This window comes from Acinonyx jubatus, chromosome B2 (genome assembly GCF_027475565.1).
Source record: "Acinonyx jubatus isolate Ajub_Pintada_27869175 chromosome B2, VMU_Ajub_asm_v1.0, whole genome shotgun sequence".
Lineage (NCBI taxonomy): Eukaryota > Metazoa > Chordata > Mammalia > Carnivora > Felidae > Acinonyx > Acinonyx jubatus.
Window position 1 is genome coordinate 91,016,202 of NC_069385.1, and position 26,309 is coordinate 91,042,510.

A 26,309-nucleotide genomic window follows, 5' to 3' on the forward strand; every position below is an offset into this window, starting at 1 on the left:
GCTAATATGTATTTTTTAAATTCAACATGCATAGAATTTGACTCAAATGCTACACAGGTAGCAAGAAAAGGAACTATTCAATATATTTGGGTTAGAATCCAATGAGAAAGAGATTTCCAGATAAAAAAGGAGAGAAGAATTAAAAAGAAAAAGAAAAAGAAAACAAAAAGAAAGAAAAAAAAAGGGAAGACTTTATGGGTTGAACTGTTTTCCCCTCAAAATCTATATTTTGATGTCTTACTGTTGTCCACTACCTCAGAATGTGATTCTTATTTAGAGATAGGTCATGAAGTTAAAGTGAGGTCATTAGGGTGGGCCTTAATCCAATGTGATTAGTGTCTTCATAAAAAAGGGAAATTTGGAGATTGATACACACAGGTTATCATGCTACCTGAAGATAAAACAGAGATGAGGGTAATTTTACAAGGTAAAGAATGCCAAAAAGTGTCGGAAGCTAGGGGAGACCATGGACTAGATTCTTCCCAGCAGCTTTCAAAAGGAACCAAACTTGCTAACACCTTGATCGTGCACTTCTAGTTTCCAGAACTGTGAGACCACACATTTCTGTTTTTAAGCCACTCATTTTGTGTACTTTGTTGTGGCAGCCCTAGAAAACGAATGTAGGGCTGTATGCAGTTCAGCAAAGTCTACAGACTCTAATTAGTGAATAAGTCTTCAGAACAATCCAGCTTTTCAAATCTTCATTTAAAAGCAAGTCCGTATAATGTGATGTTATAAAGGTAAGAATGTATTTTTTTTGCATTTTCCTCAGAAAGTGTTAAACTATCCTATCCTTATTTATTTCTTTAAATCTTTTTGTAACATTGCTTACAGTGCAAGGCAAGCCTTTACTTTTGTTTACCTAATAAATTTTTCTCTTTTTGAATAGCCTTTACTTTTGTTTCTAATACCACATTTTGTGGTAAATTTTAGTTTTTCAATTTCAGCCTACTTATTAAATGAGCACATTTTAAATTTACATTTTTCCTTTATTGTGTCATAAAACACACATGCAGAAAAAAGTGCAAAAAATGTCAAAGTGCTGTTTAATAATTAATTATAAGGCAAATAGATATATAACTACCCAAGCTATGACAGAGAAAATTCCCTGTAGTGTCTTTACCTAGTCATAGCTTCCCTTCATCTGGCCATTATCTCATTTTATGGAAATAATTTATTTATTTTTTGGATTATTGTACTTCATGTATACATTCCTAAGCAATATCATTAAGTACTGTTTGCTTTTGAATATAGACACAGATATATTATATAACTTCATTATTTCATGTCTTACTTCAACTCTTGGCTTTGTTTATAGCTGCTGTCCATTAATTCTAATTGTCATATACCAATAATTATTTATTCATTTTACTTTTGATGGCTATTTGGTGTTATTAGTTTGGGGCCATTAAAAGTAATAATGTCATGATTATTTTTTACCCACCTCTTGGTACACATGTGCATAAGATTTTCCAGGGAATATACCTATGAATGGAATTTCTGTGTCATATAATATTATTTTCTGTCTCTATACCCAGAAGCACTGGAAATGCCCTTTCTTTCTTTAACAATGTATCTCAAGACTCATCTTGATTTTTGCATGGACCAAGGAATGAAATCAGACACGCTACCAAGGATCCTTTTTTAGGTTATAAAAGTATAAGAATACAAATTTGAATAGTAAAGCCTACACATCACTTTGCCCCATATGATGACTAGAGACTAACAGGGTGATGAAAGAGATGAGGAGTTTTTAATTATTGCAGGGACAGAATAGAGAAATTATTTTCTAAAAATAATGATCATGGTTTTATGTTGACATTTCCAGTATATCTCAAGTCTCTTTTGCCCTGCTCTAATAGCAGAATTTCTAGTCTGCCATCTAAGAGCATGAATTGTAGAACCTGACTCCCTTGGTTCAAATCCAGGCTTCACTATGGAAATATATGAGGGTTTTTTTTTTAATAGATTAACATGTTTTAAGTGTCTTCATTACAAAATAGGAATAAAAACAATCCCTCAAATCTTCTAATAAATGAGTGCAAATAAAGTGCAAATAAATTTCAACTTCAGTGATAACGTTTTAATTGACAAGTAATTTAAGTAAAGGGGGAAATGATACTGAATTCAGCAATTATTGATAACTCTAGGACTCTCTTGAAACAAAGTTCTAAAAGGCAAGATTATAAAATGAATAACAATAAATCCAGGGCACAATCAAAGGAAAGTAGGAAAAGAATCTATTTTTATACTTAATACATTTCTGAACTCTAAATCACACAGAATTCAATTATTAAGTACTATATGGGTTAATGTTTTGAAATGAAGGATTTGCCTCTTAATGTGAAATCTGCAGTTTGTCATAAAGTGAACAAAGTAACGTCCTTAGCTTAGTTACTCTCCAGAGAAGCCATTCTCTCTTTGCGTTATCTGAAGCACATACTAAAGAGAGATCGGGGTGGGGAGTTTCCTGTATGAAAACATAGCAGAATTTCAATGGGTTGAATTAATACAGCTTTTCATAAAGCATGAATGTTCTACACTTTTCATTTTGCTAGAAATTCAAATACTTTATGTGGCATCTCTTAAGTTTACAAATTTTCACTGTAAAACTATAAATGTATTATTCAAATAAAAGTCACCTGAACATAATTGAAATAACAAACAACAAAATATTCAAAAATAATCATAAACATGTTAGAAAAATAAAGCACTAAATCTAAAAAATATAAGAAACTTTAATATTCTACCATGAGGCAGTAACACTTAACCTTAAGTATGGAAAGATGAAAGCAAAATATTTTAATTTTAACTAGAACTTTTGCATTCTTTAAACTATTAAGATTTATTACTATTTTTAAAAGAAGCTATTTTTTTGCATATCTAATGTTATGCTACATCCTTTTAAAAATAACTTTATTGACTATATTTATTAAACTAAATACAAGGAGAAATATTTTATTAGTTTTAGTATTTCCAGGTGTCTTAAAAGTTATTTCATTTTTTTTTCCTATTTTTGTCTATGTAGCCTTTATGTTCATTTATTTCTACCATGTTTTTGAGAACCAAGTAACAAAAAAATTTCATCACTCTCTCTGGAGCTAAGATTCTGTGCCTAAACTTATAGTTGTAACATGTTTTTCTTGACTTTTTGGCTCAACTAATACCTAGAAAACCTAAATCCGAGGTGGCAACGTGGTTAATTAAAAAAACAAAAAAGAAAAGAGAAACCTAGCTAAAAATATAATAACAGCTACTTGGATTAGCTAGATAGTAAGACCTAGTCAAATTAGTTGAAGGATACCAATAGGTGCATCTCTAGATCATTGAAATAATTGTCTCATGGATTTGCAGCTTATAATTCATATGGGCTGCTTTAATAGAGATGTTATCCCTTTCAATTAAGAAGAAAAAATGATCAATTATTACTTATAGGATGTCAATCCCCAGCATACTAGGTAAAGCTATGCATAACATCACCTATGTTTCCTGGTCAATTAGATCACATAAGGCAGTGGCTTTTATACATACTCTTGCTTCCCATGATAATAGTGTTACATTGGTGGAAAAGTAGGTATGCATGCAAATCCTTAGGCCTATAAAAAAGCCCTCCAGTTACGTTCATTGGAAGCATAAATTGACTTTTTTTTGAGAAGTACTAAAGTTGAAGGAGGTTTCTTTTGAAGTCTAGAGTAAAAAAGAAAAAGGCCCTCAACTGATAATATGAAGAATTCCCTTAAATATGAGACAGACACGGAAATTTGGGGGAAACCTGAGGCTTCCAAAGGAAAGTGAGCACATAATCAGCAATCAAATTAGGGTTGTGAGGTTGTGCTAGGAGCTGAGTAAGGTAAACTGTAGTTTCTTGGGTCCATGTAGGCATGCAGGAACTATTAATGAGTAAACAGCCTATGTGAGGGGAAGGAAGAAATAGTACAATGAAAGGTGCATTATGTAAAGCTCATTGAGGTGGGGTAGATAGAAACGCATTTGGAGGAACAAAAGAGAAAGAGGAAGTATGAAGGGTATTGACATCTTAGGTTTGAGAGAAAAAGGAGTAGCATTGAGGAAGGTGGTCTTTAAGTGACTGAATAGCTTCAGATAAGATATTTCGAGGTTGTTGAAAGGCCTGCTTGAAATCTGATTGGGAGAACTGTTTTTTGGCCTCCTCATATCAAGTAAAGAAAGCAGACCATTATCTAAGGGATTCTGGGCCCCTAAATTCAAGAGCTCCTCCTAAGTGGACGACTTGGTAAGGTAACAAGAGCCCAAAAATTGTCATTGCACTTCTAAATTACCTAGTCAATTTTTTTTGTCATTTTGAGCATAATAGAAAATAATTAGTGCCACAGAGGTGTAACATACAGTCTACTGGAAAATGGACGGAGGGTTCCCAGTAATGGAGAGTGCCCAAAGGAGAATCAAATGGAAAAAGGAGTCAGATAGGAAAAAGCAGTGCCAAGAACAATCTCCATCTGAGTCTCTAATGCAGTCCTCACTGAGAAGCTGAAAGACTTGTTCTGAACAATCCCTGGATGAGAAATGAGGGGAAAAAAAAAGATCTCACAAAAGAGCTGGGGGTTCCTGCTTCAGAGTCAAGGAGCAAATCTTCACTTGGAAGAATAAGAACATTTCATCCAGGAAGTTCTCTTGACCAAAAGAGAGCCAGGGAGATTCCTACTCAACAGAAAAGGTCAGGAATTACATCTTCCTTCAAAAGAACCTAGAATAATGTTATCCAGGAAGATTCTCAGTCAACATAAAAGAAATCAGGAAAGGTTCTACACAACTAGAAAAGAACCAGAAAAAGTCCTGATCCATCAGAAGAAAACAAGGAAGAGCCTCATGTAGTAGAATTAAAGTAATCCTCTGTTATGCTAATACAGACAAATATCCAGAGCACTGGATTTTTACACACTCTGTGGATCTCAATTTTTGCAACCAGGCCAGGAAGGACAAAAAGGGCCCAAGAAGCTGGCATGAATACTTGACTGAAAACATCAGAGTCTGAAGCATGTACCACTCTGCCCGCCTCACAGCACCAGACACTGTCCAAAAAATAAAAAAGAGAAAAGAAAAAGAAAAAGAAAAAAAAAGAAAGAAAAATTAAAAGAAATGTGTACTTAGATTAAGAGAAGATTTATGAGTGCCTAGGTGGCTTAGTCTGTTAAGCATCAGGCTCTGAGCTGACAGTGTGGAGTTTGCTTGGGATTCTGTGTCTCTCTTGCTCTCTGCCCTCTGCTGTCCATTCTATTTCTCTCCCTTTCTTTCAAATAAATAAATAGAACTTCTTTTTTTTAATTTTTTGAATGTTTATTTATTTTTGAGAGAGAGAAACAGAGCATGAGTCAGGGAGGAGCAGAGAGAGAGGGAGAAACAGAATCCAAAGCAGGGTCCAGGCTCTGAGCTGTCAGCACAGAGCCTGACACCGGGCTCGAATCCACAGACCGTGAGATCATGACCTGAGCTGAAGTCGGATGCTTAACTGACTAAGCCACCTAGGTACCCCTAAATAAATAGAACTTTAAAAAAATTTAAAAAAAGAGAGTTTATTCAGGAGTGGAAATGCTCCAATCTCAGAAATCCACAAAACATCTCAAAATCAGAGTAAGTTTGTTTGTTTGTTTGTTTGTTTTTAATGGGGTAAAGGAAGGACAAGTACAGATAAGCAAAATCTTCTCGGGGAAGCTTGACAAGCAAGAGAAAACGATCACTGGGTGAGACAGAAAAAAGGTCTCACTTTGTTTAGCTGATTTCCAGAGGAAGCTAAAAGACGGGTCACGTTCTACATTTTTTTTTTAGAGCCGCTCAGGGTTGAGAGAACACCGGAGTCCAGGGAATGCAGGAAAGAGAAGCCAGACTAAAGTTCATTCAAGACAAAACAGAATGTAACAAAGAAGCAGCTATGAACCTTCAATCAGTCTCTATTCTTGTTCTTTCTCTCCAAGTCAGGCAAAAGAGCCACTCCTCCCATAATTTGTGTAACTGGCATGGCAGCCAGAGCCATTAAGTTGTAGCCAGTTGATCTCCCTTTAATTTGCCATACACCAGTCCCTCAGCACAGTATATCAAGGGTGATGAGTGTGTAAATTGTCAGTGTCCTATTTACCACAGTCAAGGAGGTCATTTATGGGTCATCAAATATGTGACAGGCTAATCTCAAAATCCCATCTGCAGGGTATGTTTCCTGGAGCACACTCTGGTACCGATGACTTTCTCAAACAGGGTATTGGAGGGAAATAGGAAACACACAACTAGAATTTGTTATTCTAATAAAGCGTTACTTTTAAAAGTGTGAGGAAGTTTCAGGGTAAAACTTAACAATGTAGCACAGTGTCTTACAACATTTAAAAACATTACTACCTCTAAACACTAGGTCCAGAGAGAGTGAGAACATACATAGCTATGAAAGGGTAGGCCACAGACAGAAGGTTAATAGTGATCATCAGATTATTTTAGCATTTTCTGCATTTCAAAGTATATTGCAAGTAGCAGTCCATTTCAACATTGAGCCACTGAGCAACATGTTTAACCTTTTAACACTAAACAGTGCCATTAACAACAGTTAAGTAATTTAGGGAAACAAAATTCAACACAAACAGTACTGTTGTCATTTAAAACCCATTCCATTAATGTGCCAATGATTAATTAGAAAACCCAATTTCTGCAGCTACACATTTTTTTTTAACGTTTATTCATTTGTGAGAGACAGAGAAAGACAGAGCATGAGTGGGGAAGGGGCAGACAGAGAGGGAGACAGAGAATCTGAAGTAGGCTCCAAGCTCTAAGCTGTCAGCACAGAGCCCATCGCAGGGCTCAAACTCACGAACTGCGAGATCCTGACCTGAGCCGAAGTTGGACGCTCAACCGACTGAGCCACCCAGGCGCCCCATCTGTAGCTACACATTTTCTAATGTCACCCACTATTTCCCTAATCTTTCCAATGTATGCATGTGTGTGCACACAAAAAGATATTTCATGCCATTATCAAATTATTCTTTCTCAGTCTTTTTAAGATTTTTTACTACATGTGATAAAATAGTATTGTTTCAACTTGAGTATAACATGAGTGTGGTGTTATTTATTAAATAATAACAGGTAAATGATTAGCATAAATAATTGGAAAATGTGGCCTCTAATTCAGATAATTCATGTCATAAAATCTCGTTTTCATGTGTATGTTCATAAAATTGGAAAAAAATCCACAATGTTTTCATTATCTAAAGAATTGTTTAGTTATTCACCATAATTTGAATGTACAGTTTATGAGTTAAGCATCACAATAATGTGAACAAAGAAAATCTCTACCTTTTGAGATATTAAATACAAAACATATATTTCATATATTTCCCCTTTTTACTCTTTTGAGTTGAAGGGAAAAAAAACTAATTAGAATGTTTCAGTTCTCCAGAGAATAAAACTATGTTCTCAAAGGCATATGGCTGGAGTAATTTTTATGCTGAGTTTGGAAGCAATACAAATCTCTAAAAACACTGGACCAAGAAAATTGGATATGGCCTAATAAGCAGAGAGGACCCAAAGGTATTATTTACAGCATTTTTTAATATATGAAAATTTCAAGCATTGGCAATGATCAAATATATTTGAAATGTATGTTTCCTACTTAAAAGAGTAAACAAGTATCTGGGAAAATCTGGTCTCAAAGATTGTTTCAGCACAAAAATAAGCATCCACACAGAATTTTAAAGAAAATCTTCAACTCTTTTGAAACATATTTGTAATTTCACACAACAGTGTTTATGTATGGTTTTATCAACCTTTGGAAGGTAACAACATTATATAAGTTGAATTTCCTGTCTTACACCAAAATTGTGTTTCTTGGAGATTTTCCCAAAATGATTATTTCTTTCTCAATGCCACCCAGTATTTTTCTCAATTAGTTATAAGCCAAGAATCTATAGAGCACACACAACCTTCGCTATCTATACCTAGCTGTCCATATAGCATTTAAGTCCCTATTGTCTAAAATAAAAAAGCAAATAATTCCATTATCTCTGTCTCCCTCTCCCCCTCCCTCTGTGTGTGTGTGTGCATATGTGTGTGTGTGTGTGTGTGAATGCTCACTATATTTGATATCAAGTCTTTAGTGTAAAACCAACAGATGCTTTAAATCTTTATATATTCTATTTCTAATACAATATTTTAGCCAAGAGAAAACATTTCAATACACTTTTGTTGAATACCTAATGGAATTTTTATAATATTTATCTTTTCTTGAAATAGATTAAATGATTAAAGCTTTTACTTTGAATTATAAAATGTTAATTAGAATGTCAAAAATACATGGTAAATTTATTATCAGTAAGTATTATAATCAAGTTCTATTTTCATCAGTTTGTTGTTATTATTGAATGTTGGAGTAGACAAGCTATGACAATGATTCAAAGGCTTAGGTTCCTAAAATGGTGATCTTTAGCTTATCTATCAGTGTATTTGTTCTCTATCTTGGACAGACATGGTTCAAGCATATGGAAAATTTTACCAACAGTTTAGGGGGAAAATATAATTGAGAAAAAAACAAGTTAAAAGCCACCTGACATACATATACAGTCAAACACAAGTTCCAATATATGCCTCTGTTTTCATGACACCATTCCTATGACAGGGTGTTCAAGGCAAAGAGATGGAACCTTCCTTCCCACTGTCTATTCTTATGAAACATTATTTCTTCTTCAAAGTGGCCAACAATGTTTATTTTATCTACATTCCTCTGGGTAGAGATAATGTGGACAAGGATAGTTAAGGGTAAAAACAGAGTAATTACTCTCTGACACTGGAGATGTCTCTATTCTTAACATGCCTTGCATTTCATGGGCAACTTTGACACTTAGTGGACTTATGTATAAACTGGAAATTCCACAGGCAGATTGCAGAAGTAATTTCTATTCTGTGGATAAAAGGTCCCTGAAGTACATTGTTGGGTATTGAACATGTTTTATATTTTAATTCTTCAAAATATACTGATAACCCACTTCCTTGTTTTGTTGTGCTATATAACATGCATCATCTAATATACTAAATGATTTATATTTATTTTGAATATTATTGTTCACCATCTAGAATTCAAGCTTCTTGGGGTAAAGTATTTATGCCCCTTTTGTTAATTGTTATATTGCCAGAGTATAGAATAGCATCTGATACAAGGTATGTACTTAATATGTATCAAATGAAGGAGGGAGTGCATATGAAAATGCAGAAAAGAAAACCCTTTTCAAAATTCTTTTACCTATCATCTCAATAGTGTGTAAAAGTTTATGATTACAAATAATTTATTGGAGGCGGAGGGGATGCAGGTCAAAAATGAAGTCTGATTTGGGGAATTTTCAAGATGCACTGAGGTTAATTTTGACAATTCCTAATGTCTCCTGAACTTGTTCTGGATCAGTGGCTAGTTACACATATAATCTCTTAAAGAGTCTTGTTACCTGCAAATTAACCATAATGCCTTGGACTGTGCTCTGAGTTTTTAAAGAGCTGTGGCCATTTTCTGTGAAAGCATTTAATAACATGACACAGTTACAGACACTAACAAAGTTACCCCGAGACAGATTTGTATCTAAGCTGGATCTATGGACCATTCAATAAATCTCATTCTTTATTCATTGTAGACACTGCGCTTTGTGGCTAGGAAGTTTTGGACAAGACTATGTGCATATCCCTTTCACTGCTTCTAGCTATCAAATGGGTTTATGCCTCAGGTAGTTCTCAAAATCTTCAATCAAGGAGTTCATTTAATGAAGGGTAAGTAGGATTGTCAATTTATGCTACAAGACTATTTTCAGGCTGTTTTAAGATTTTATTTTTCCTAAGCTGTGTCTTCTGTATATTTTCACAGAGCACCTACTCAATTGTAGATAAAATATCTCTAAGGTACCCTTGAAAGCTCTTATCTCTGCTTACCTGGTATAATTTTACATAAGTCAGACTGACTTCCTTGGGGAATAGGTTGAGGAAGAGCATTACAAGGTCCTGGATCCCCTTGAGACTGGAGTGATCAGATAGACATTTGGAAAGCTTCAGCTTCATCTCTGTGTGCCCAGTCAAGTTTATACTGGGCCAGGATCACAGAGGAGATGGGTATGTTTGACTACTAGAAGATTTCTGTCAAAGCAAAGGAGCAAAAAATGGCTCCCATTCTAGATGTCAGTAATTATGGGGGATAGGAAGAGAGGGAGGCCAATAAAGTATCCCATGAACTATCAGAAGTCATCCCTGATTTTCTTCAAGGCCTCCAGTCTACTACTCAGTTAATTGTGCGTGTGTATATATGAAGTTGTATAAAACCATGTTCTCTCTCAGAACCTTGTCAAGTCTCCTCAGGCCTTCCACCAGATGAACTCAGTCCTATTTTGAAGGAGGAAGGAAATACGGCAAAGCCATGTTTCACCCCAACTCGTTTGCTAGGCTCATTTGCAATAACCTCAAGAATGTGTCCAGATTTCTGCCTCTTGTCTAAATCGGTCTGTTTGATTGTTTCCTTCTTGTTATCACTGGCCTTGCTTTTCCCACCATTATTCTCTGTATCAGTAGCCTCAACTGAGGTGTACATATACCTAAAGGTAACTCTAAGGGACATACTGGAAAAGTTTTAAGAAAATAAATTTTTAGCTCCTTAGTTTTTATTTGTAGTCTCTCCTGAACTTGATTTGCATTAGAATTCTCCTGTTATCAGGGGGGCATCATGCAGATTCTTTTTTCACATTCCCTTTTACAGTCACACTTCTCATACTCTACAAAAGAAAGCATGCCTTTCACTCATCTGAAGTCTTATTGTGCATTGCCCTGAGTTATTAATAAAACCTCAGGGTGCTAAAAAAAAAGCAGAGTTCAAAATGGGAATATTCTATTGGTGAGCATTCATTAATCAAGGCATCTGAACCTATTTTAGGTCTTCTTATCTTTTCCTGTTCCATACATTCTTGTGGTAAGGGCAAAATATGACATTAGAAACTAGCTACTTTTACTTGTTTCTGGATATTTGGATTTCAGATACTGTAATGTGGTGCAGCAGGAGTGAACACAAACTTTCCTCTTCTACCCAACCGTTATTAAAGAAAACAACACTTGTAAGGGAGAGTCTCATGAGAGCAGTGCATACAACACTGCAAATAAATATTAAAGAGGGTGACAGTCTCTTTGCCCTATCTATATTAGAATAGGCATATTTGAGGTTTGTTTTTTTTTTAAAAAGCTGAAAATAATACTTGCCTAGTAATAAGTGCACCCTTATTCATTCTTCATTTTTACCATTCTATATAATAAATCAGAACTTTGTGTAGGTTTTCATTTGCCCATGTCATTTTTCTGTGTCTCATTTGCATATTTTCTTGATTTGAAGGTACAGAAAGTAAAACTTTTCACATATACTTTCAGCAGACCAACATGACAATTTCATACACACTATATATAGATTCATTTGAGTTCTAGGAGGAAATATTTATCATTTGTATTTCCAGCATCCCTAAACTCTGGAACTTCATCCATCCATAATATGCTCTTTGTGCTTACTCCTGTTCTGTGTGTTGGTCAGCTTAATGTATCAACTGGGTTTGGCTCAGTACATGCTTATTCAAACAAAAACTAATCTAGGAGTCACTGTAAAGATACGTTGTAAATGTGATTAGCAGCTACAATTACAATCAGCTGACTTTAAGTAAAGGAGACTACCCTCAATCATCTGCAGACCTGTTTGAATCAGTTGAAAAGCCTTAAGAGCAGAGCTGAGGTGTCCCCGACAAAGGTTTTCTGTCTGGGTGGTATTCAGTTGATGCACTAGAATTATCAGCCTGTGCTTATGACAGCCTGCCCTATGAAGTTCAGACTTTTCTAGCCGTTCTCCAAATCACGCAAGCCAAAAAAATCTGTATCAGCTTTTTAGAATGTCTTAATTATTTTTTACAAAAGAATGGCTTACCATAGAATTTTTTTTCTTTCACAGTTTTGAAGTCCAGAAAACCAAAATCAAGATTTCCACAGGGACACAGTCCCTCCAGAGCTTCAGGGAGAATTTGTTCCTGTTTCTTTCCACTGTCTGGTGACTTCAAGTATTCCTCAGCTTGCTGCCATATTACTCAGTATCTGCCTCCATCATCCCATTACCTCCTCATCTTCCTTGTCCTCTCCTCTCTATGTGAGTCTTAAAACTCCCTCTGCTTCTTTATTAGAAGAATACATTTCACTGAATACAGGGTACATGGAGAAAACTCAGGCTAAGCTCCTCCTCTTAAATATCCTTTAAAAAATCACATATTTTGCCATATAAGTTAATATTCACTATTTTGCCATATACGGTAGTATTTGAAATTTCTGGAAATAAGAATGTGAACTATCTTTTAGAAGGCTTTTTTTTTTGCCTACCATAGGCTACCTTCTACTCTTCAAGAGTCATGTCTACCCCACAAAGTACATTTACCTGATCCCAACATACCCCAAAGTCTCAAATCATTAGAGCATCAATTCAAATCTCAAATCTCATCTAAATCATCAGTCTAAAAGTCCCAGATCTTATCATCTAAAGCATCTAAATTAGGTATAAGTGAGACTGCATATTTTCCATCTTGGGGCAAAATTTCTCTCCTTTTTTTGACCTGTGAAGCTGGAAAATAAATTATATGTTCCTAAAACAAAATGGTGGACAGGCCTAGTATAACAATTATATACTTTTCTATTCTCAAAAAGATGGTGGAAGGCAGACAGGAATTACCACGTCCAACCAATTTTGAAACCCAGAGGAGCAAAACCTGTTAGGTTTCAAGGCCTGACTATAATCTGTGATCTGAAGTTCTTCCATGTAGTCCTACAGCTCAGTTCTCTTGGTCTGCAGTTCATTCCTCTAGATGTAATGTTCTGCCCTTGGAGTCTTACTTTCTTACTTTTTTTCTTCAATGGTAGCACATATTTGCATGTGAGTAGTTGTTTTATTTTATTAATTAATTTATTGTTTATTTCTCTGCTATACTTTTGCAGCTGTTGTTTTGTTTCAGGTTTTCGTTTAAATTCTAGTTAGTTAACGTAAGTGTAATACTGCTTTCAGGAGTAGACTTTAGTGATTCATCACTTACATATAGCAGCCAGTGCTTTGTATGTGAGTAGTTTTATGTGTGTGTTCCATCCCTGAAGAACTTAAGGAGTCTAGCAAATTTTTGCTTAACAGTTCCTTTCTCAATTCATCCTTATCCTCTCACATGTTACTATAAGCAGCAATAACAAACCAGCCTGCACCTTGAACACTGCCTGGAAGTCTCTTCAGTTAAATATCCAAGTCCTCCACTTACAAGTTCTGCTTTCCATACAACTATAGGACACAACTTAGCTACGTTTCCTGCCCGTATAGGAGACGGATCACCTTCCCTCTGGTTTCCAGCAATATGCTCCTCATTTCTTTCTGAGCCCCAATCTATTATGTCATTCCAAAGATACTTCCACATTTATAGCTATTTGCTTTACAGCAGCAGTTTGCTTCTGATACCAAAATCAGTTTCCCAAGGCCACCATAAAAACCTACCACAATTAAATGACTTAACAGAACAGAAATGTTATGTCTCATGGTTCTGGAGGCGAGAAGTACAAAATCAAGGTGTCAATATGCTACACGTCCTCCAAAGGCTCTACGGGAAATTCCATTTCTTACTTCTTTCAGCTACTGGGGACTGTAGATGTTCTCTGGCTTGTGGCCACATCATTGCAATCTGTGTTTCCATGGTCAGTTTGCAGCCTCCTCCTCTGTGTGTCTTCTCTTCTGTGTACCTGTTCCTCTTCCTTATAAGGATATATGTGAATGCACTGAGAGGGCCACCCAGACAATCCATGATAACCTCCTCCTCTAAAGATCCCTGACCTTATTTCTGACCTTATCACATCTTTTGCACATGTAAGGTAATATCATTTCAAAAAGTTAACTTTTACTTAAGTGAATTAATTTATCAGAAACATTTTCCCAATTAATTTTCCTGTTTCAAAGGCACATTTATGTTTTCACTAATTCTCTTGAACCATCCTTTCAACCATAGAAACAACCAATTTCTCAAAGGAAAAACAAACAAATAAACAAACTTGGCAATGACTTTAAAATTTTTTATGTCTCAAATCCTATTTTCACTTGGAAGAAAAAAAAATTAAAGAATATTTGGGGCATATTACATGTTCATTTATTTTTTCCCAGGATTGGCCCTTATCGTCCCACAACTCACTCATGTATCATGTTTAGTGTTTAGATCACTTAAGTCTTGGGTTCGACCACATATGTGCGGTCTAAAACATATTTTATAAACCATTTTTAATGGGGATTAGAAAAATTACTTCCTCATAGCAAGGAATGAGCACATATTTATTGTTTTTATTGAAAAGATATTTGCTTTTTATTCTTCCTGGGGATAATTCAAAACACAATTGAATATCAAAGTCATTTTTCACAGAAGAATACAATGGGATCTTCACAGTGTATTGCAAAATAATTAAGTGAAATGTTGAAAGTAAAGTGAGACGAGAATTGAAATGCCATACCAATTATATGTCCAAAAATAATTCTAACTAGTTTATCTGCAAGTTACAAAATCTTAGAAATCTTGTTTTTAAGTTATAAAATGCTATTGTACGCCAAAATTGCTTTTCTTAGGCAAGTGCTCATATATAGGGAAATAATGCAATGAAACCAAAGATATCTGATTTTTGTTATACTTCTTTCCTGTTTCTCATGGAGTCTCAATAAATAATCTGAAGAATTTTTCCTTCTACTGTCTGAGTGATTTAAGTAATTTAGTTAACACAATATTCTTTCTCCAGTCTCACATCAATAACTTCATTTGCTTAGATACCGTCTAAAGTGACCTGGACAATATAAAATGCCTAAAAGATATATATTATTTTTATGTAAAATGTAAAACATGTGGTATAAGATTCTAGATTAGCTTTATATGTTTTCAGTGATCTTCAAAGTATGATTTGAATCAAGACCTTACATTTGTATGCTTGATAATAACCTGAAATCATACTCATTTCTGACACAGCAGGTTTTTGATAGCTCTGTAAAAAACAGAACATCATTACTTCAGGCAAGGTGACAAGGATAATCACTTTCTATAATTCATGTTTAATACCTGAATGCCAGGGAAGAATCATTATGTCCTTGGTCCAAAATTTTTACCCATACTACATCATCTGCCCTCCAAAAAAATATTTGTGAGAATTACTACAGTGACTCCAGTTCAAAAAGCCTGCATTAGATTTTTGTCAGCTTTTGAAAATGTTGTAATTCAAAGTAATACTTGAACTACTAACATGCAATACAGACTTTATAGCTTCCTCAGAGTAGTAACTCTCTTTGGAAGTCTGGAAGTCTGATGAAATCTTTTTATCTGCACCTTTTGTCAAATAAAGTGGCATCTCATGAAAAAGAAGTTGGAAGCATTTAGAATATAAAATACAGTTATGTTTTTGCTTAACAACTAGATTTGAAAATATGTGTGTTTGTTTTCCCCAAAGTTCAAGTGTTCCTGTCATGATGTGATATTTTGTCTCAAATGAAGTAAGTTAAATCAGTGTGCTTTATTAATAAAGTTAAAAATGAGAACGTTTTCATGCACAATATAATCTTGGGTTTGCTTCTTTAGAGTATAAATACAACAGATGTATGTCTGGAATTACCGATATAACTTGCTGCATGTTATATGCAGCTGCTCTCTATATAAATACTGCTCTCACCATATTCTTCATGCTGCATTTATTATGTAAGTGTGTTCAAGCATGCGGAATATGTGCTTTATAAGTCACCTTTTCATTCTTGTTTTCCTGATATTTTCCAAGAAAGAGAATCATCCTTTTATGCAATTACTGAGAATTTCTTTTCATTTAAAACATGGCTGCAGTTTTAGTTGAACAATGATATTGCTGATAATGATTTTTAGAAATATCAGATTTCTTTAAAACTATATCATTTTTATTCTTTTTTCAGCTTATCAATGTCTATATCTAGGAATTTCTCCTATTGTATACTCTTTCAAACTTCTAGCATTTGAGTTCCATTTAGACCATAAGTGATTCAGAAAACCATTGGTCTTGCTCTGGCCCATGGTTATTGGCTGGACTGTCACCCTTCTCAAGGAAAAACCTACCCAGTGAGATCTACTATGCAAAGTGACTGAGGAACAAAATAAAATGACTAGCAATTGTATCTTCAAAGAGATTAATTTATATATTAGACATTTCTATGTAACGGAATATATAGTATATGTGTGATATTCATCTCTGCCTCCTTGTGACTTATATTCTCCTGGAAGGATACAGATTCACAACAAATAAAGAAGAAACCTAATAGAGCTGGGAAGCGCAGGGGAAAACAAGACAAAACAAACCAAAACAAAACAAAAATAGGAGAGCCAAATTCTTGGTGGAAAGAGATTGTATTATAATTGGTCTGGTCAGGCCAACATACACATGAAAAGATGCTCAACATCACTCATCATCAGGCAAATACAAATCAAAACCACAATGAGATACCATCTGACACCTGTCAGAAAGGTTAATTTAAACCTAAAAGGTTGATTTTAACACAGGGAAGAACAGATGTTGCTGAGGATGCAGAGAAAGGGGAAACCTCTCACACTGTAAGTGGGAATGCAAACTCATGCAGCCTCTCTGGAAAACAATATGGAATTTCCTCAAAAAGTTAGAAATGGAATGACCCTACAAACCAGCAATTGCACTACTAGGTATCTACCCAAAGGATACATGTATCCCATAACTTATAGCAGCATTATCAACAATACCAAATTATGGAAAAGAGCCCAAATGTATGTCCATTGATTGATGAATGGATAAAGAAGATATGGTATGTGGTACACACACACACACACACACACACACACACACACACACTTCAATGGCTTCAATGTGTGAATGGTGGTGGGGGAGTAATACAGAGAAGGGGAAGAAGAGGGAGAAGCAGAGGGAGTCATATGGGTCTTTATGACAAAGTGGAGAATTTAGATCTTATTCTGAATGTGAGTGCTCAAAATGCCTGGGTGGATCATTCAGCTAAGCGTCCAGTTTCGGCTCAGGTCATGATCTCACAGTTTGTGGGTTCAAGCCCCACATCAGGCTCTGTGCTGACAGCTTGGAGCCTGGAGTCTGCATCAGATTCTGTGTCTCCCTTGCTCTCTCTCTTCCCCTCCCCCACTAACACTCTGTCTCTCTGTCTCTCCCTCTCTCTCTCTCTCTCAAAACTAAACATCAATCAATCAATCAATCAATCAATAAGACTGCTTAGAGAGCTATTGAAGGGGTTGGGATTTTACAATCTCTCTGAAGCAGAGAGATTTTACAATTTCATGTATATACATTTTATTTTATTTTTTTTTACATTTATTCATTTTTCAGAGTAAGAGAGACAGAGCATGAACGGGGGGAGGGTCAGAGAGAGAGGGAGACATAGAATCTGAAGCAGGCTCCAGGCTCTGAGCTGTCAGCACAGAGCCCAATGTGGGGCTTGAACTCATGGACTGCAAGATCATGACCTGAGCTGAAGTCGGACACCCAAACAACTGAGCTACCCAGGCGCCCCTGTATATACATTTTAAAATGTCATCCTGAGGGGCACCTGCATGGCTCAGTCAGTTAAGCACCTGACTCTTGATTTAGGCTCAGGTCATGATCTCATGGTCTTGGGATGGAGCCCTGAAAGGTATGAAGCCTGCTTAAGATTCTTTCCTGCTTTCTCCACCACTCCCCCGCTCACATGCCTGTGCATGCTCCTGCCTTCTCCCTCTCTCTCTCTCTCTCTATCTCTCTCTCTCTCTCTGTCAAAAAAAAAAATCATCCTGGTGACAAATTATAAAGAAACAAAAACACAAGCAGAAGGACCTCAAAGGCATTATACTAAGGGAAATAAGTCAGACAAATACAAATACTGCATGATCTTTTTTTATATGTGGAATCTAGATAGAGACAGAGAGATAGATAGATAGTTAGATAGACAGACAGATGGAAAGACAGACATACCAAGCTCATAAATTAGATTGGCAGTTGCCAGAGACAGGGGTTATGGGGTAAGAAAAATGTGTCAACTGCTTCTGTTTTTTTTTTTTTTTAATAAATTGAACTTTGAAAAAAAAAAAAAAGAAGAATCACAGAAGCAGGGAAAGCAGGCAGGGGACTATTTCAGATTCTGCAAGATGGCACAGGGGGTTTAGTGACTTGCATTAGGGTGGTGACAGTAGAAAGAGAAGTAGACAGTCAAGATATATTTTGGTGTTAAAAATCAGCAGCATCTGCTGATGATTTTATTATATGGGGGATGGAGGAAAAAAGTTACTAAGGATGATTCCTAGTGTTTGACTTGAGCAACTTGGTTGGTTGCAGTGAATTGGTGCCTGGGCAAGGAAAGAAGAGTTTCATTTAAATTAAATTTGGGATACTAACCTGATATCCAAATCCTCATGATATTAACATACAAGTTATATAATCCAATAAACATTAATTTGTGGTTTTAATTAAGAAAGAATCATCTCTTTTATCTAGTTATATTATTAATTAGATTACTTTTTTGGAATCCTATTAAAATATGTTTAAATTTCTTGTCAAGTGGTGCTGTCTTATTCCCTTTTTGAAGAGGTTAATTATTGAAAACCACAAAGACCTATTTCTGGAACTGAACATAAAACAGTCTTAGAAAACAGTCCCCTTGGACAGTATTAGACTGAGATACAAGTTAATTCTCTTGGTAATTCTTACAAAAATCTATTCAGAGGAAAATATTTCAAAGTAATTCTGTAGCCATGCTGTGTTATTGCACTCATTTCAGGTAAGAATACAATGTCACGATTATTGTATTTTATGATCTTGCACCCCTTTTATATGTGTTTAAATGTCTCTTAGGAGATGACTATGGAGACTACGAAACACTGCAGGATTAAAGCCATACACTTTGTATTTTATGATCCAGAATAGATCCAACAGAACATGCTTACACCCCAAGATTAAAATATTGCCCTGAATTATTCTGCACAATCTGAGTTGGTATTTGTGAGAGTTTCTTGAAGTCCTGTAAGGAAAACCATTATCATTAAAAAAAAAACATATTTAGTAATAAAGAAAATTTAGTTGTGGATTGAAATTCATCACCAGTTGTATATATTTGGGGAAAGCATACATCACTGGAATGTATATGAAATAGAAAATTAAATTAGAGATCACGATACTTAAAAGTAGAATAGGTTACTCCAAATGTGAATTATATTATAAAGCTGCCAATAAGTTTATGAAAGCTTATATTTTTACTTTATATATTTTTAATGCAAACCCAACATATCATTTTAAAAAGACTCTTAAACATACAGGTGCAGCCTATATTACCATATTTGATGCAAAATGCAAATTTGCTAAATAACTTTATTCCTATTTGACTGAAATCTTAATTATGACAAGATGATTTCTTTCTTCACATGCATCTAGAAAAAATGAAATGAATAAGGTCATATGAAACTTTTTTATAGCTCAGAAGTAATCATATTTTTTATAATAAAACAAAACTTTTTAATAATAGCTTTATTGTTTTCTGATTACCTGTAACACAGACTAAAATATTATGTCAATAAAAACAGGCTTAAAAACAAAACAAAACAAAACAAAACAAAACAACGAGAAACCCTTTTACCAGATAATACCACTGCTGTATGTCCATATGCATATGATATATATAAATACACAAATTTTGTTTACACATACAGATTTTTTATTGCTATAAAATCAAATCACAAAATATTTGTTGTTTTGTAGCATGCTCTTTATTTTCTATATCTATCTTTGTGGGTTAATACATATCTGCATCATTCTTTTGATAGGTCACAAATGATTTATGTATAAATTATGTGCCGTAATTTATTACTGCTTTTTAAAAAATGTTTATTATTTTTGAGAGAGAAAGAGAGAGAGAAGGAGGGGCAGAGAAAGAGAAAAAGACAGATAATTCCAAGCAGGGCCCACCCTATCAGGGCAGAGCCCTATGGAGGGCTAGAATTCACAAAAAGTGAGATCATGACCTGAGCTGAAATCAAGAGTCAGACACAACTGACTCTGCCACCCAGGTGCCCTTTTAGTGTTTTCATTTTTGTATTTTACCATTTACTACCTCTCTTTTTAAGAAAAGAGCAAGTTAGCTGGTGCAGCCACTCTGGAACGCAGTATGGAGGTTCCTCAAAAACCTAAAAATAGAACTACCCTATGACCCAGCAATTGCACTACTAGGCATTTATCCACAGGATACAGGTGTACTGTTTCAAAGGGACACATGCACCCCCATGTTTACAGCAGCACTATCAACAATAGCCATAGTATGGAAAAAGCCCAAATGTACTTCGGTGGATGAATGGATAAAGAAGATGTGGTATATATATACAATGGAGTATTACTCGGCAATCAAAAAGAATGAAATCTTGCCATTTGCAACTACATGGATGGAACTGGAGAGTATTATGCTAAGTGAAATTAGTCAGTCAGAGAAAGACAAAAATCATATGACTTCACTCATATGAGGACTTTAAGAGACAAAACAGATGAACATAAGGGAAGGGAAACAAAAATAATACAAAAACAGGGAGGGGGACAAAACAGAAGAGACTCATAATTATAGAGAGCAAACTAAGGGTTACTGGAGGGGTTGTGGGAGGGGCGATGGGCTAAATGGGTTAGGGGCACTAAAGAATCTACTGAAATAATTGTTGCACTATATGCTAACTAATTTGGATGTACATTTTAAAAAATAAAAAATAAAATTAAAAAAAAAAGAATGCAAGGCAAGCTGGGCACCTCGGTGGCTCAGCTGATTGAGCATCTGACTTCGGCTCAAAAAAAAAAAAAGAGCAAGTTAAAATTACAAATGGCTTTGGGGCACGTGGGTGGCTCATTCAGTTAAGCTTGTGACTCTTGATCTTGGCTCACGTCATGATCTCATGATTCTTGAGATGGAGCCCAAATCAGACTCTGCACTGTCAGTGCTTGAGATTCTCTTTCTCTCTGCTCCTTCCTCAATTGCTCTCTCTCTCTCACTCTCTAAATAAATGAATAAACATTTAAAAAATTATGAAAACAATCACAAACTGCTTTAAAGTATATGCCAGTTTTCGGAGGAATGAAATTTGTTAAAGATGTAACTAATGTGATTTTTAATCACCTTTTTTTATAAGTATTATTTATTGAGTATTTACTTTGTGCTTTTAGAAAAACATCTATGATTTATGTTTCTATTAATCCCATTTCAAAGAAAAAGAAACTAACATGCAGAAAGTTTAAGTAACTTCCCCATGGTCAATCAGCTAGGATTCAAATGAAACGACTGACCTAAAAGCTCTGAAGTACTGTATTATTAATTACAGCATGTTTGGGTGACGGGTGGATTACCTACTACTGCATTCAATGTCATGTATAATGGTAAACTATTTTTCCAATATCAAAATGATACTTTTTTACTGCATCTCAACCCAAATAGCAATATACTAATAGAAATAATGCTCAGCTTTAGTCAAAACCTTGTTTTTGGCTAGAATTCAAAAATAGCTATTCCAGTAAGGTACTCTGGTGGGAATTTCTTAAAGCTAGTTAATTTGAATAATGCTTTTGCGTAAGGCAGTTAAACGGTCATGTCTTCCAAAGAGAATTGAGAACACTGGAATTGTCTATATGACAGATCTCTGACGCACCCCCAGCAACTTGTGTCCAAGCCCTAAGGGGAAAGAGGTCATTATAAAGATTAACTGAACACTCTATTTACACTAAAATATTATATTCTTGGGAGTACTGACAGCATTGCTTTGAGGTCCAGGCAAAAAAGTAGAACCAAAATGGTGGCACAGAGGCCTGTTGCCGATCATTTTAACAATACTACATGACTGCCATTCAGAATCTCAAAACTATAAAGCCATTTTGATTGATCAAGAACCTCAGCAGGCACTCAAGTCCTGAAAGCAATATGTGTTAAAATGGAATAGGCCAGATGGTGCCCTTTGGTAGAATGAGCTTGTTTCCAGGAATGATCTTGGACCTATATCCTGGGTCCCCAAGAACTTTAGAAAACAGTTGAGAGGAGAACATCACTAGAGTTTGAGGAACTGAATCGATCAACAAAACATTTGTGATTAATATTAGCATGAGTCAACGTTAAAACATTAGCAAATGTGGATTTTTGAAACCTGAGGTAGATTGGAATAATTAGCAGAGCATCCCTAAGCAATCATTTAGTAGAGTTGATTTTTGGTGGAAGGGATTAGGCCATACAAGAAATCTGTTATCTTTTAAAATGTCAGCAAACTTTTTCTCCAAAAAATTCCCTGCCTACTTGCAGACATAACATGGTCTATTTTCTGTCAGGAGAATATGTTGCTAGGCCTGCTTCAACTTTTTAAGTTAAATGTTGCTACACTAGTACCCCTATCTGATGGATATGTTCTAAGACCCCCGGTGGATGCCTGAAACTGTAGACAGTATATAATAAAAATTATGTGAATGTCGTCTCTTTTTCAAAATATCTCATTGTACTGTATTCACCCTTCTTGTGATAATGTAAGATGATAAAAGGCCTACATGATGAGGTGAAGTGAGGTGAATGATGTAGGCATTGTGATTAGGCTATTAATGACCTTCTGATGATTCCTTAGAAGGAGGATCATCTAATTCCAGATTGCAGTTGACCAGGGGTAACCGAAACAAAAGAAAGCAAAACTGAGGCCAAGGGGACACTACTGCAATTTGAGGATTGTCCTAGGAGTCTGAAAAAAGCTGTCATAGAAACACTGGTGAAAATTGAAACTGACTTTGACATTACATGAATAACTACCACTCGTCTTATACCTAACACACACTGTGATGATAATAATATCTACATAATTCATCTATTTGTTTTTTTTTAACATTTATTTATTTTTGAGACAGAGAGAGACAGAGCATGAATGGGGGAGGGTCAGAGAGAGAGGGAGACACAGAATCCGAAACAGGCTCCAGGCTCTGAGGGGTCAGCACAGAGCCCGATGCAGGGCTTGAACTCACGGACCGTGAGATCATGACCTGAGCTGAAGTCGGACACTTAACCGACTGAGCCAACCAGGCGCCCCATAATTCATCTGTTTTGAAGATTAAGCAGTGCATGTAAATCGCACTAACGTTCATGGAACACTTAAAACATACAGGACACTCTTTTAAGCACTGTATGTATAAATTCATTTAATCTTCATTAAAAATTTGTATGATATGAAAAATAATTATACCTATAGTACTAGTAATGATAATAGCAGATCTCATGAAACACTTACATAGACGTCACTATTCTAGGTAATTAGCTACACTTTAATAAACTGTATAAAGAAGCACATGAAAGTGAAGCAGATTTCGGGATCTCCCCAGGTATTCGTGGAAGATCCAGGCTATTCAGCAAGGCAGTCAGGCTGCTGCTGCCCATTTAATCATCATTCCATAGCACTTTAGGAAAAGTGCTCCACAAATGTTTTTGATGATGATGATTACTATATGCCAAAAACATTTCCCACAGTGTTGATAATCTTCCTATGCCCACAAAAAAGCCCTGATAGGTTATTCATATCTGGCCCACACAGCACAAAAGTATCAGAGCTGATAACCATTTTACTAGCATGGAAGTCCATTTACTTCTCTATATGTGGGGCTGCCTTCCCACTAAAGAACACTGTTACAATAGGAGTCTGTTATAGGAAATGTTGAATGGTGGGAAATTGAGAGAGACGGAAATGATGCAGCATCTGATTCTTCTTCCTGCTTCAACCAGAACTAACTGGATTTATGTGTTCGATATATTTATATATTGTTATTCTTAATCAGATTGCATGTGGGAAAAGAAAAATTTCTCAAAAAAAAAAAGATTGACAGCCTCTCTTCTTTAGGGGGAGGACACATCACTTCCCACCACATTCATAGAATCTATTTGAACATCTTACCTAATTTTCCTCATCAAAACATAATGCCTGTCCAAGTTTAACCTAGACCTTCACATTTAGCTCCAATTTCCATTCAGAAGGTTAAAATTTGCTCAGATCCATTTAGCAAGGCTCTCCTGATTCAGTTAATCCTCTCCTTCTGGGCTCATTGTAGCAGTTATGAATACTATGGTCAGTGCTTTACATAAGGCCAAATATCGGACAAATGCTAGGTAGGTAGGTAGGTAGGTAGATAGAGATGAATAAAGCTGTCTTGCATACATCCATTTTGGAAATTCAAAATATAATAATATCTTACATAAAGGCATAATAATAACCTTACATTAATAACATTAATTGGTTGATAAATATAAATTCTCCTTCATACCAATAATGACTCTCAATGCTTAACTCTGAAAAAAAGAAAGAGATAATATATTTATAATAAAAAAATCAGCTAGAACTGTCTATTTGAAATGCTTCAATGTTTCTATTAGCCATTGAGTTGCCTAAAAATACTTATCTCTCAGAAAATATTTCCTTTTTAATGTGGATTAAATCCACATTCAAACACCGAGTTCTGGTAAATCACCTCAAAGGAAAGCACAGAATCTGGCTTAACCAAGTAGGGCACATTTCTATTTGCAAAACTCATGTGGTATCCTAGAATCTTCTCATTCATCTTCAATAAATGGTCATCACTGAGATCTTCACTAATTTCCAAAGAATGAGCCTCTTCAAAGAGGATTCCATAAGCTTATTTGAATAGACAGTTGGCTGATTAAATACAGTTGGCTGATTAAGTAAGGGGAAGAAATAATTTTTCAGTATGTGAGACACCTTACCTACACCTGGTTTATATAGTATATAGTTAATACTGGCTTTATGTTTATTTACTTTTACTATGCTTCCTTCTGTTTTTCCTAACTCCTTTCAGGGCCAATATATCAAGTTCTGTTAAGATGATGATCCAACTACACAAAGTTATACACATTTAATCAAATAATAGTGATCTACCTCTTCTGTAAGGCCTCAGCATATTACTGGGTATATGTGTCAAGATTAGAAGACTCCTTGAGTATGATTTATGTAAATGGATTCAATATTAAGTTTCAGGTGTTTCTATGTTTGGATCACTTCTCAGAACATTCTGAATAACTTACAATGTAGCATTCTGAGTCATAGAGTTGGCACTGTTTCATTAGCTAAAGTTAGATTCCCTGGCAAACTGCTCACTACCTTTCCTATCACCCATCTATTAAATTAAAAAGCATTATCCTTCAAAGACCTTTCTATAACTGTATTTGCACATTTATTATGCAGAACACCTCCCTAAAGCCCTTGATATTGTCAATAAGAAACTCTCAGAACTACTAGATAAAGGCTACTTGAAATATTTATCAACCTAGTTCTGTCTGTGTGTTACTCTAGGGACTCGTATCTGAGGGAGCAGTAGGAATGTAAGTCCCTTAGTGGTACTGTCCTTGTTAAATCAATTGCATTTGACACATTTCACTCATTGAGTCATTTGTCCTCAGGATCCCATGTAAAGAATAATGACAATAATCATTGTTTGTGATAGAATCATTGCTTTCTCATGTGACATAATCAATAGCTCTAGGCAATAACTTCATACCTCTTAAACTGCAATGTACTCATCATATAACTAAAATCCCTTTTCCTAGGAAATAGAGTAGTTTTTCCCATGGCTATCATTATTTTTATGTTTCAGGCTAATATTTATATATCTAACTGGCACAGGAACAGACCATGAAATAAATTATCTGGACAAAAGAGTAGAAATGTACTTTAGTACATTTTGCTTCTTAGTAACTAAAATTTTTAAGTTATGGTTCAAAATTCTGTGTAAATTATTAATTTTTCAGAGTTGGAAGTATGTCTTGTGTCTGATACAAGATTTTAAATGAGAGCTATATTGCCAAAAATGATTATCCCCTACCAAATATGTTTAAATATTCCTGGAGATTAGACACTTGTAACAATGTTAGCGTTTTGATAGCCTGGTGTCTCCACTTAGTGCTAAACTATTTTGATTTATACAATTCCTATAACTGTAAACAATGCTTTAGTAGCTAGGAATTTCTTCATGTTAAAAAACATATATATGTAACTCTATCCCAGAAAACTAAAGGCTGCTTTATCATCAAAACACTATAAATGTTAAATCATATAAATATAATTTAATGATATTTATATTAATAGTACATATTTATCTTTCCAACCACACATTCTTGTTGCTTTTTAATTTTTTAAACATTTTTATTTATTTTTGAGAGGCAGAGAGAGACAGAGCATAAGCAAAGGAAGGGGCAGAGAGAGAGGGAGACACAGAATCTG